Genomic DNA, 13,832 nt, shown 5'->3' with positions numbered 1-13,832 from the left:
GATTTTTTCATTAAATTTGTGGTACCTGCACAATTATAAAAACATCTGCATTTCAGAGAAAGATGCAGCACTCCACGGGTTAGAACATTTTCTTCTGGGTGTGGCTTGTACTGTAAAGCAAAGACAAAATTCGATCAAAAAGGTTGTTAACCCAATTCTATATGTATAATAAAAAAATGATAAATTCTTAGAATAACCCTTCGATCATTTTCATGTGACATAAATATAAATAAATTGTGTATATACTATATGTTTGTTAAAGGCCCTCCACTACATGGATGCTCAAATACAACACAGACACACAGACACACACACACACACATGTTCCCCACAATCCCCATACCAATATATACCTACAGTGTCTTGAAAAAATAGCCCAGGCTACAAAAGTGAAAAAGTTTCAAAAATGTAAAAGTTACAATTGCATTAGTATTCACTCAAAAGTTCAAAACAGCAGTGCTGGGAAAAGTATCAACCAGGAGTTGGTTTACAAAATTTTTACAAATTTGGGACAAATTAGACTCCATCCACCAACAGTCAGTGAGGGAGAAGAAGGGTGTTATTAAGGAAAGCAACACAGATTTTAGGGAGTGTGAATATTTATACAAGTCCATTTCAGATTCAGGTTTTTTTGTAACACTACAAAGTGTGCAAAAGCCTAATGGGGGTGAAAACTTATGCAAGGCACTGTATGCTATGTGGGTTGGAAGAGAAACAAGCTCCCAGTCATCACAAGAAGAGATTAAAAGATTACTGTCTTTCACAGTCGCCGCGGAATGAACAGGTCGTATGTGGGTGTAGATGAACTGCTCAGAAAGCATGATTGCCCGCTAACATGCAAAGAGAATTGTCCTTATGCTGAGAGCTGTGGGGGAAATCAATCTTTAAATCTATCACACAGAAACACACACTCACACACAGGTTTAGTGCAAGAGAGAGTGAGAGCGAGAGCGAGAGGGAGAGAGAGAGAGAGAGAGAGAGAGAGAGAGAGAGGAAGTCCTGTGTTGACTCAATGCTAAATTGATTTGGGATCAGAGTGGCAATGTGGAGCAGATGAGTCAGAGTTTCCACTGTGACCCTCTTTCTCTCTGTCTGTCTCTCTCTCTCTTTCTCTCTCTGTCTCTCTTGCTTTCTTTTGGTAGCTGAGTTTACAGGTTGCAGTAGAGGTCCACAGTACACATCAGGGCTTATTTTTACACTTAAACACAGCAGCCATTCCAATATGCATGGGAATAGCACTGCAGGGTGTTGGTGTTCAGAATGTGACACTTCTGTCTACATTTTAGTGTGAGGCTTCAGGGCAGGGAGGCAATATAAAGTTAGCTGCATCCAACTTTTAATTAAAACCCAAAGGTTGTGATCCCATAAAGCTGTACTATATATCAGTAATATAAAATGTTTATAATATGAATATATATAAATATACACATATTCATAGCTGTAATAATAGTTCGAGATGGCACAATGTTGAAACCTTGCATATCAGCAGATATCGTTTTCCACCCAATATGTTTTCCTTAAAAAAACTATGCTTTATATTTATTTTTAAATATTGAGTCACTTCCAACATTCTTAGCTAAAAACAAAAATCTGTAGCTTTTATTAAAAAAAACACAAGTTGCAAAAATATAAATAAATGAAAAAAGATCTATCCTTATATGAACTGTATAATCTTCATATAATTTACATATTTAGAAAAAACGTTCTAAAACCAATTCCAAATCTATTTGTTTGCTACAGGATCAAACCAATTTGATTCTTTTTCTGGTATCCGAAAATAACACTAACAAATAACAATAACTCTAGCAATCATGAGAACTGCAGAAGCACCAGTATTAACCTCATGGATCAAGTGTAAGTGTGGGGGCCAGAGATATACATTGTAGGGTTGCCATTATTAAAATGTATGCCACTGGGTTGCCATCTACTGTCTAGGAGGCAAACATTACTGCAGACCCTTCCACTGAGTAGATAACTTGATAACTTGCACTGGACTTGCCCCGGGCCACTTGCCCTTTGGCAAAGCCAAGTACATTAAGACTGAATCTGTCTGTAACAAGGGATCCTGTGTACTGAGTAGCAATATTGGTCTGTGCATGGTCTATGTTAGTGTCTGTTAAAGGTTTTGAACCAGCTGACTAAGACATTGTGATAAGGCTTTAGTTTTTGGGTCTGTAGGGATTTGAAGTGCACTTGTTTTGAGACTTGTCTTAAAGGGCATCCAGAAACTGAGAGGTTTCTGAGTGTGTGTTTATGCACACTGTGTCTTGGCCTAATTCTGCAACACATGCATTCATTGGAACGTTTTTTTTGGATTCGAATGATAATTCAGCATTCTGAGTATTGCACGCAGGACAATGCAAGACTGTTCAATGTATCTAGTATGGGTATGGTGAGCCCACGCCTTACTTTCATGCATTCTAAAGGGCTGTTTTACATTAAACACAAAACTGTGATATAACAACATTGTAAAAAAAAAAAATAATAAAAAACATGTTGCAATTATTTTCCCTAATTGCAGTCACTGTATACTGCTACACATAATGAACTGGTGTTGATGCTTCTAGCAGCTTGATTTACTGTACTGTCAGAGCCAGAGATGCCAATAGTACTAACAAGAAAATCCTTGATTGAATGGTGGAATTGTGTTAGGGATGTATGGGACAATGTGTTAAATACTATCTTTCCCATTCATGCCTTGTGAGTTTCCTCACCCATCTCATCTCTGTCTCCAGACTACAACTACAAAACACTCCTATCCATGACTCTTAATTAAGGAGGCCTGGCTGTCTAGCACAAAGCAGGAGCTGTACAGAACTCCAGCTTAAGTATTTAGACTTCTGCTCAATCACAGTTTCACAGTCACTTTCTATATTGCTATCAGTGGCTTGCAAGGTGCTTGGAAGGTGTACACACAACCTAGTTGTGTACCAATCATTTCATTTAATTTTTTCTAACTTCCTTCAATAAACACATTTGCTCTTTTGGACCTTAGCCACTGATGGATTGTCAGGATTTGAACCTGCAGACTCACAATGATTGGTTGAACACTATTGTGAAATTTTCTATTACATGGGAATCTTTTTTTTGTTGTTCATTGTACACTGTATATTGTGAAGAAAGCTTAGCATTAGTATTTTTTTTGCCATAATCACCAACTGCTAGTCAGTTGTACAGTGATTCATAACATATCTGTTTTTGTGCTGAGGTGTTTGTGTTCGACAATAACATTCTTGTATTAAAAATGCAAAAAGGCCCATTTCCGGATTACCGCTCACATGAGTGCCCATGAATAACATTTTTTGCAAAGCAAAACATGACATCAGGTTCAAGAGAATTGGACGTGCATCAGGTTAGAAAATGAATGTACTCATTATCACTTTCAATCAATGTTAGGTGAATTACAATGTGGAAATTCTTTCCCATTCTCACATTCTTCTGTGATGGTGTTCACATGTACAATTTAAAACATTTGCATCCTTCATAAAACAACCTCAAAATCCTTTTCTTGAAGCACTTCCAAACCACAAGAGAACATGATCAGGACAGGAATTTTAGTGGCCCCAAAATGGCCTGTGTTGCACAAAAACAACATGAAGCAGATGATGGTATATAGCCCAAGTTATTACAGACCTGACCACAGTACAGCATGCCAGCAGAAAAAGACCTCCAACACTGATCGGCACAGGCACATTTGTGGAGTCCCTCAACAGCCACTCGTTTCTTACTCATGCTGGAATAAATCACACAGGACAACTCATATTCCCTAAAGGAAAAAAAGGGGAATATTCATCTCATTGCCTGCTGCTGAGATGAAAAAAATCAAAATGCTGGTGGTGACAAGCAATGTTTTTATGACTCATTACATCTAAAGTCTTTCATCATACTTAAACTTGTGGTCTTAACAATTGTCAAGCCAATAGTAAAAAAATGACTGCTTGGTTTTCATGAATTACTAGCTTTAGCAAGTATCTGCAACCCCGAAATACGCAATGGATTTAAGTATTCTATGCTTCACCCACTGGACCAAAAGAATTTATCTATACAGTTTTTATCCCTCCCTTTGAACTCAATTCATAGTGTGCTGAAACTAATGTAAATGTATGTTTCTATACTGTTACAGACTTTCACATCATCTCTCTTAAAAGGAGGGGGGAGGCAGCAAAGCCATTAAAAGGAAAAAATATTGCTTTGAGAGTTCCACTAATGCCAGGAGTAGGTTGCCACAACCAATCCTGTATGTCTCTTATTTGTCTCGTTTATCTAGACATGATGCAAGGCTTAGTTCAGAATGAGAAACCCAGTAATCGGCCAAGATGCAAGTGTCTGTGAGGTGGGGAAGGGGGTCGAGGGAGGAAAAAAAACACGAAAAGCTTTACGTCCTCAACTGCTGGCAATAAATCTGGCATCTTTCCTCGGGCGTGCTCCAGTCATGTAAAAGCCATTTTAATCACCATCCTTCCTGTCACATTACTCACCCTTGACTGCTGTTCGGTAAATTACATTTGGACTAGAATTCCACCCTTCCACTCTGGACTGCTTAACGCATGAACAGGAATTGATCTGGGCTTTTGACGCTATGTCAGATTGATTCCTTCGACTTGCAGCCCAAGAAGTCTTGCAGTGGTGCAGAAAGAGGGGAGTCCAAGCACATTCCTTTCACCTAATTCAATTACACAGAACGGATTAAAGTGTGCATGTGATGTGCTCTGCCTTTACACGTGTCCTAGGAGAGTTCATGTCATCTTCAACAATTGATCATGGCTACATCAAGCATTGGCACGATGGTCCTATTAACTTCTCTCAGGGTTAATGGGCAAAAGTCACATTCCAGTCCTCTCCAATGGAAACAAGCTACCAGGCCTTCACTTCATCCTGCTAAAGTGATATTCTTCCTTAGAGCACTGACGTCAGAGATAGCATTTTCTTTAGCTAGTGTGCATGTACCATTTAATATTTTATACATCAGCTTACATATTGTTGAGCTATGACTAAACCAAATTTGTCATTTGCAGAATTGTTACATTAAAGGTCAGTAAATGCCCTTCGGTTTTTATTGACACTGAGCAGTGAGCAGAGCAGTGAGCACATGATTGATGATATTACTGGATGAAAATCATATAAAGTCTGGAAGGATAGTCTAGAATAAGATTCTTTATTCGGGCTAATGAAATCCAAATTTCTCTTAAATGAAAAGCCACATTGCCTGGAAATGATCATGATCAAAACTTACCTTAAAAGAAAAGTAAATACAAAATAATCCCAATTTACTTTGGGTACACTTGTGCAAAAAACTTTGCGAAAATAAGTCTAACTGTAACAAATTTTGACTCTATTTTAACAAGAAATGTTTTCTTGTTTATATTTGCTTTCAAATGTTGCTTTGGCAGTTTCCTGCAAATATCCTGTTGGTTAAGAAGGTAGTTTTAGAAACACAGTGGTGAATGGTGTTAGTCTTATAAAACATGCCTAAAACCTCTACTGCTACTTTACTGTGTGTTTTTAAAATAATAAATATAGCACTTCGATCAAGATGTTGCACAGGCAACCAATGTAGGTGGCATAACCAAATTTTAAAATGTAAAATAAATGTGTCTGCAGAAGAGACATGCAAAAGAGAAACACAACATTTTAATATGTACAGTATGTGACAAAAAAATGTCAGTGTCGTTTTAGACTGGAAAACCTAAAAAGCTGAGACATGGCAAACATACATTTATAATAACTGCAAAGTTTCTTCTAAACTTCTAAATGTAATAAACATATACAGTCTATATATAGTAGGGGACTACATGAGATAAAAAAAAAACAGGCTAGTTGAAAAGTGTAAATAGATTATCCAAAAAAGCACCCAAACATAAAGGTGACCTACTGTATTTTTCGGACTATAAGTCGCTACTTTTTTCCCACGTTTTGAACCCTGCGGCTTAAACAACGAAGCGGCTAATTTATGAATTTTTCCTGGGTTTTTCCCAGTTTCACAAACCTCAAGCCAAAAAACTGAGCCCCATAACATTAGACCAATGAAATTTCCGAACGGAAACAAAAAAACGCACCTCACCTGTGTTCTAAGCTGCACGGCATCGGGAGAAAAAACTTCCATTGGGTGATTTTTAAACGCACGACGATGCCAAAAGATAAACTCCCGAGAGAAATAGTTGTAAAAGGAAGGAGGAAGACAGTGAACAATGACTTTCTTGGTCGGCTACTGTTTAGATACAAGCCGTTGTAGCGCGTTGAGTCAGGGTAAAGGGAGAGCTCGCTTCTGGCATGCTATTCCCAAAATACCGCCATGCTCCTAAAGGAAGCGCAACATATTTCACCCGTTACACCGTGTGTAATGTGTCTTTCGTTAAAGCCTGTGTAAAGTACATTAGTGTAGACTTGCGGCTTATAGACAGGTGCGGCTTATTTATGTTAAAAATAAAAATATTTGTAAAATTTTGTGGGTGCGGCTTGTATATGGGTGCGCTTTATAGTCCGGAAATTACGGTACAATAAAGACAAAGTTTGGCACATTTAACATTTAACTTCTTACATTTCAACCCCATATGGCACTGATTGGATTAAACTGTAGGTATGTGCGTTGGCTTCATTTATTAAAATAGTAGGTGTAGAAAGCTGTTAGACATGATAACTGAGTTTTTACTTATAAGGACGTATAACTATAGTACAGTATAGTAAAGTGCTTACTATATATATATATATATATATATATTATTATAGTTCTCATTCAAAGAGTTTTCTTTATTTTCATGACTATGAAAATTGTAGAGTCACACTGAAGGCATCAAGGGCTATTTGACCTTTGATATATATATATATATATATATATATATATATATATATATATATATATATATATATATATATATATAGCTGTAAGGTTATAAATAAATTATATTTCTATATGAAATAAAACATGATATTAATAGGGTTAGCAAATCCCATGTTTGGATTTGCCTGCTGGGGTACACAGACTGAAAAAATAACATCAAATAACCTCTGATTAACATTTTTGTTCCAAAACATTTAAGGATGAAAAGAACCTGATACTAACACAGGGGCAGGTCCAAGCATGAGGTTTAATGCTGTGAGGCATGCATGCAGCTTTTATGAAGCAAAGGTAAATATTGAGGTAGAGTTATATTATTCTAATTATCAGAGCTTAATCTAGGGTCAGAGTCGTGGACCAAAACAGACACTCAAGCAGGTAGTGCAAAGGATAGTAGCATAGACAGACAGAGGGTTCCAGGGCAAGTCTCAATCTAACGCAGTGTCAGCAAGATGACTGGGGTTCGGTGAAGCAGCCAGGAAAGATCAGAGAAGACCCCAGGCAAAGCAGACCAATTGATCAAGAATATCTAAAGCCACCATGTCCAAGAAGCAAACTGGTAGGCAGATAGCCACCACTGTCTGAAGGTAAAAGCTCTCCTGGGAAACATCATTTTGTTTCAGTTTGGCAACATACATTTATATAGGTAGGTGGCACATGATCCTGTCCCAAATAGCACAATTATTCCTTATCAGTAAATTTTTTCTGTGTGTTACCAGTAGGTCCAAAAAATCTGCAGAGTGTCCATGTTCTCATTTTAGTTTTTTTTTTTTTTTACACATACTGCACCGAATAGTAAAGCCCACATCAGAGAAAACCTCGACTGATATGATGTCATAGCAGAAGACTTTGTTGAGAGTAAAGAAACGAAGATGTGTCTACAGTAAAACTAGTGATGGCAAAAAAAAGATATTCAAATAAAGCTCTTTAAGTAAAATTTCATTTGTTAGCAACCAGTTGTGAAATAAACTCTGTTAAAATGGATGCTATATATATTTTGCATATATGTATGTTTGATTAGAACCCACATCATCATTTTACCCAGTAGCTTCAGAATAAAACATGCTTTGTCAGTCTGAAAATATAAAAATATTTGTTAAAAATGACTAAATGTTTATGATTTCATATGTCATTAAAACATCTTAAATTGTATCTGCCATCATACTGTAACCATCAAATCAAGCATTGAATGTAATTCTATTCAGAATGGTTCCATGAGGTAAGACTTTATATATTCATCAGTTTACAGACAGATGCCACATGCAAATAGGAATATGGTTAGCATACATTAGCATTTATTGGCATTGCAATCTAATGACTGAAATGTATAACATTAATAGTATGTTGTATAAAGCACAGAGGAACAATCTTTCCTCTGTAATTTTCATGTTAATGATCAGACTGCAGTCTAGCTCTCAAGCTGTTGCTTTGTTAAGAACGGAACGGAGACACGACACACTCCATGGTTACTTGGTAATAATCAAATCTCACTGTTGCTAAGAGTGGAGTTTCAGTGCACTCACCTCACCCACTTAGTACCTCATGTCTACTGCTGTAGGGCTATCTCAGTCTCAATCTTAGTCTGTTTCTAACACACACATGCTCTAGTGTCATTTATTACTTTTTTATTTGTAGGGCCAAGTCTATTTTATACAGTTATAAATATAATTAAAAATTATAGCAAGCAGATGCATTTTACAAGTTAAACACACTTATAATTCATCCTCTACTGTTTTTGCTAGAGGCTTTGATAGATTGTGAATTAACCTTTAATGGTAATGAATGTGTTAGCATCTATGCAAATCAACAGATTAGCTTCATATTTCAGATCTCAGCTAGACAGATCTGAAGCAGCATGTGTCTGTTCACTGTGAATGAGCATAATTCCCCAGCACAACGCATAGCATTAATGTAATTAAACTCACATTGTGCCTGTTGCTCTGACTCAGACACTGTTTTCTTGCCTTGCTCGTGAAATACAAGAGAACAGAACAACTAGTCTGTCATTTAGGCATGAGTCATCAAGGGAGCGTCTCTCTCTCTCTCTCTCTCTCTCTCTCTCTCTCTCTCACTCTCTCTCATATCTCTTTCTCATATAAACACACCCGGGCTGCTTCCTCACAGATGCAAAGCCAGCAAAACATGCATTTACTCATATATTTTAATACGCAACAGCCAAGTATACAGGAAGGCTTGTCACATCTTTCACTCTGTCTATCAGGTGAGCACTGAGAGAAATGCAGAAACAGCACAAATGAGCCGAGAGCAACCATTATTTTTAGTGGAAAAGCGCTCATTCATTGATTAATGAGAATGAGTACCTGCTGAGGTTATGGTCTAAGATATTAACTAAACACTTGCTATTGTAACGATAAAGCAGCGGTATACAGGATTATAGTGTTCCTGTTCAGTACGTTACTGACAATCCACACAATGCTCTGTTGCAAGTTAAATATTCATTTGAAATGCAGGGTGTTTTTAAATGTCTGCTGAGTCCTGCTTTGCATCTCTGTGTTGTGGGTTTTGCATACAGGCTGCATTACTGTCACCTCACTGAATTGTATTATCATGATTATCTATAAGGGATAAATAGAGTAACAGTGTACTGGGTCACCTAAACTCAATGCACTTTGCAGAGGCGCTTTATTATCTCCTACTTATGTGCAGTAATGTCAACATTTTGCAAGGCAAAGACAAGTTCCTGGTGTCTAGGGAAGCCAAAGTCAGCATGTTCGTGTGCCTTTGTGCGCTAGTGCTTTAAGAAGCAATGACAGGGAATGAACATCAGAGCGGAAGGAAACACATATGTCATGACAGATTGTTGCCATGGAGGCATCAATGCCCTAAGATTAGTGGCAACTCTCCATCAGACAAGGAAGCAGTAGGCATTGCCAGGTCAAAGACCCCACAGTGCAGCAACCCTATGCTTATACCATATACAACACACACAGAAGGTTCAATATGTACATCCTATATGGTGATCAAGAAAGGGGATATTCTCTTCATGCTGTTCACATGCTGTGTAGTGGTTAAGATGATCACTTGAATACATTTTATTCTGATAACGCAAAAGGCAATGCAATCGCCGATGGTCCAGCAATCATATATATGGCACAAAAGCACTTGGTTTATACTTAGAAAAGACCAGTAAAAACCGTACATGGTCAGGAAATTCTCAAAAGGAGTAGTTGACGCAGAGAAAGGTATCATTATGAGTCACACTCACTTCAAGTTGTTGCTAAAGCAGCCAAGAGCCAGCTTCGAACAGACTTAAAATAAATGCTCTCTCCGAAGCTGCCGAGTTTGCAGTAAACACTCTCAGCTTGGGTCATTGATGTTTAATTGGCTTCGTAACATCTGTGATTCCATTTGGTTGCTAAATTGTACTCTGCCAATTTGAAAACCTTAGAGAGAAGTGTGTTTACTTGGTCTAAAGAAAATTCTGTTGTGAGCCTAAGCCTGGTACCAGTAAGAATTTACATGGCATTTTAATGCTTCCTTTTGTACATTCTGTGCACTCAACTGTAAGCATTTCTTGCCTGTAAGAGAACATGAGCACGTAACTATTAAGCCCTATAATTTTCAAATGTATCCAGTTACAAAAGATGATTATTTTACCTCTTACTCATAATAATCATCAATTGATATCCTGAGGTCTGCTCAGTAGAGGAAAATATATGGCTGTACCAGACAGGTGACAGGATTTTATGCCTGTCACTCAAAAGTACCTGGGTGCCAATTAGATTACACTAAATTTAAAAAACAGTGCAATTGCACACAGAACAATTTGAGGAATTCAGAACTGATGCGAGTTTAGGCAAGATTCCTGAAAAGGTTTTTGTTTTATGTTTCCATGTTAGGGCTGCAGATCACTGTGAGTCACTCTGTGGTGTTCAGATAAAAATTTTGTTTGCAAAATGTTTTTTAACAGATTTCTAAAGCACCATCTAGTGCACTGAATTTAATTAAAATGCAGCAATGTTTTCTTTTAGAAGCACCCAGAAAGAGGCCTGATGGAAGCTGTCCAATTAATAGTGATCTTTGTTACTATAATACACAATATGCTTGAATGTAGGATCCCATTTAGGACGAGACTTGGTGTGGTTTTACGTACTTGTTCATTTAGATAGAGCTGTCAAAATCATGGTAAGTGTAAAGATGACGATATTCTAGAAATGTAATGCAAAGGGTGATGTAAAAAATGCACTTACTGTAGTATACAATTATTGACAATTCATTCGCCAAATATATAACGGATATATGAGCACCACTGAACAAATAATATAACTCTCAGCACATCACTTATTTTAACATAGAGTATTTTGTAATACTTGAATAAATGTATTAGATATTGCAGCATTGTTGAGGCCACCAGAATCTGTCAATGAAGCCAGGCAGAGTAGGATTAACAGAAGCTGTACATAGAAAGCAGTAATGAAATACTCCCAGTGAATAAAAGAGGAATGTTGAGTAAGAACAACTGAAAACACACAGCTCCCTGTTTTATTTGAAACATGAATGTGAAACTTGAACAATAGAGTGAGCATTGTGCATGTGTCAGCCTTTCTGATTGGTTATGTAAGACCGGAGGACTAAAAGGAAAGAACCCCAGAGGCCGGTATTTGCATTTCCTGTAATCAGAGTATCCGTTCACTAAAGAATGATGTAACTGGATGCCAGCCTTCTGTAAGGCAGGCCCTGGTGGAGCGCAAGCCTAAAATCATTCTGAGAACATCCTGTTTGTGCTATTTCCATAAGCTCTAGTTTTTTAATATTCAACAGCTTTCAGCTTATTAGTACAAATAAGGGAATCTGTATATTTATGAAGGTGCTTAGACAGAAGGTTAGAGTCATTTTTCAATATTTCATTTAGAAAGGAGACTTTTAACTGTGCACAGCGGATTGTCTTTCATTGCATCATCCTGTTTGGAGGACAGTAGCACAATGTCATCAAGATATGGTAAGCTGCCAAATCTCGGAACAAAAAGTAGGTTACATCATTTACCTGAATCAAACTTCAAAACCAACATTACCACACAACAATACCATCTTTAACTGGCCCCACTATGCAAATCTGCCATTAAAAGGTACTTCCGAACCAGTACTAAACCTGATTTGACACGCTGCTATTTCCACATAACATATTGAAAATTGATTTGCATGACTGCATAAACCCCAGAACATCTTAAATACCAAACTGCCCACTCAGGTTGAAGGAGAATCGAAGACAAAGCTTTCTACCTTGGCTCATTAAATCTGTGAAATGGATGACAGCTATATATATTCTGCCAGGAACATTCTCTGAACAGCAAGACAATGTGGTTCCTGTATGGCAGGGGCTCCTGTGCTCTGGAGGCCGCTCGTTTTGCCCTTGAGTTAACATCATAGGGATGCAGTGCCAAACCACAGAATGAAGGACTTCTGGCAGCAAAGCAAAAGACAACTTATTTTGTTGGATAAACTTCAGCCCTTTCAACACACTGGGGAATCATGTCAAGGAAAGTGTGTGAGGATGAACATGCAGCTTTGACATATGCAAAATGCATAAATGAATGGTCCTCTGAGATCATACAAAAGTAAAAGCCAAAAAAAAAGGTAAATGTGAATGTTGTGAATGTTACTCCAGACACCCCAGTTGTCCATTAAGAACTTCCTGAACTGTTTTTTTGACATTTTTCTTGGATGCTAATTGAAAATGTTGGACAGTTAGAGATGAGCGTGTACTGTATTCCCCCCAGCCTTTCAATGCTGTACAATTAAATACATCTCAATTCATTTAGAAACGTTTACATAGCATGAGACACATTCTGCTTTTCTGTCCTCCCTTTTTTCAGCCACTATCACCACTATACCCACCTATAATTCAAACTGCGTGTTATTAGAATCTTCTAAAATCTTCATCCAGGTTTTTGTGAACAAATGTACGTATGTAAGAAATGTATAGAAGAAAAATGTAAATCCAAGATATTCATCTTATAAAATGCTTTTGTTACATGTGTTGGTAAAAATATAATCATATTTAGTGCACAGACTATATCAGTTTTACACTAATATTACCTGCTGTCACTTTGTATATACCACAAATTAGTCAAGCACTTGTTTTAAGCCAATTAACCATGATGTAAAATGTGCAAAAGCATTTTTCTGACATGGTGCAAATAGCTCTCAACTGCATCAGGATGAAGTGTGTTCCAACCAGCATGCATTTAAAATTAGCACCCACTGCCTGAAAACATTACTCATAGAAGTGTACAGTGTCATGTACTATTATAATTATAATTATAATTATTTTAATTATAATTATAATTATTATTATTATTATCACCAAAAAATCTTGCTTAGCTCATATGTGTACTGGTGTCCAGACATCATCAGTAGTGAAAGACTAGTTCATGCTGAGCTAAATATACTCCTACAGAACTGACACTCATTATTTAAGTGGTGCTAGACGTATTTTAGTTAGTGTTAAGTTGTTTAATGAGACTAAAATGCCCTGCTTTATCTCTCGGGTGATGCCAGTGGCTATATCTAATGTATCTTTCCCCTTTTGTCTGCCAGGGATTCCAGTTTTAAGAGGCGATATAGGTCATCAGCAACGTAACGTGAAGAGCCAGCAGCTCAGTATGGCTCGGCATGAGTCGCTTCGACCGTGACCCATTTGCAAAGAACACAGTGTTCCCCTGTCCCGGCAGTTGCCATAGTAACGGTGAGGGGCGAGACGCAAGCTGTGGACATCGTTTATGCTGCCAAGCAGAGATGAAAGATGAAAGACAGAGGGAGGAAGGGAGGGAGGGAGGGAGAGAGTGTGTGTAAATGAGAGACCCCACTTCAGACAACACTGAATAAGAATGCTTCATTTTGGGATACAAAAGATGCAAAGATGCAACAGAGCTTAAAACGAAGTGTACACAAATGATTCAGAGTTAGTGTGTGTGAACTTGGTAAAATATGTCTCAAAGACACGTCATTCATAAAAATAAAACATTGCTTTCACTAA

The 13,832-nt window shown here is 37.5% G+C and overlaps 1 long non-coding RNA gene across 1 annotated transcript in view; it reads left to right on the top strand.

Annotated features, from left to right (window-relative positions):
• LOC124377290 overlaps window positions 1–13,832 on the top strand; it is a 24,800-nt gene extending 10,968 nt beyond the window's left edge. Inside the window, exon 2 of the long non-coding RNA XR_006924087.1 lies at window positions 13,394–13,832. This is a non-coding gene — a long non-coding RNA (uncharacterized LOC124377290). The remainder of the gene's footprint in view (window positions 1–13,393) is intronic.

Source organism: Silurus meridionalis, chromosome 23, assembly GCF_014805685.1.
Source record: "Silurus meridionalis isolate SWU-2019-XX chromosome 23, ASM1480568v1, whole genome shotgun sequence".
Classification (NCBI taxonomy): domain Eukaryota; kingdom Metazoa; phylum Chordata; class Actinopteri; order Siluriformes; family Siluridae; genus Silurus; species Silurus meridionalis.
Note: the sequence above shows the minus strand (reverse complement) of the source record. Positions and strands in the feature narration are given on the sequence as shown.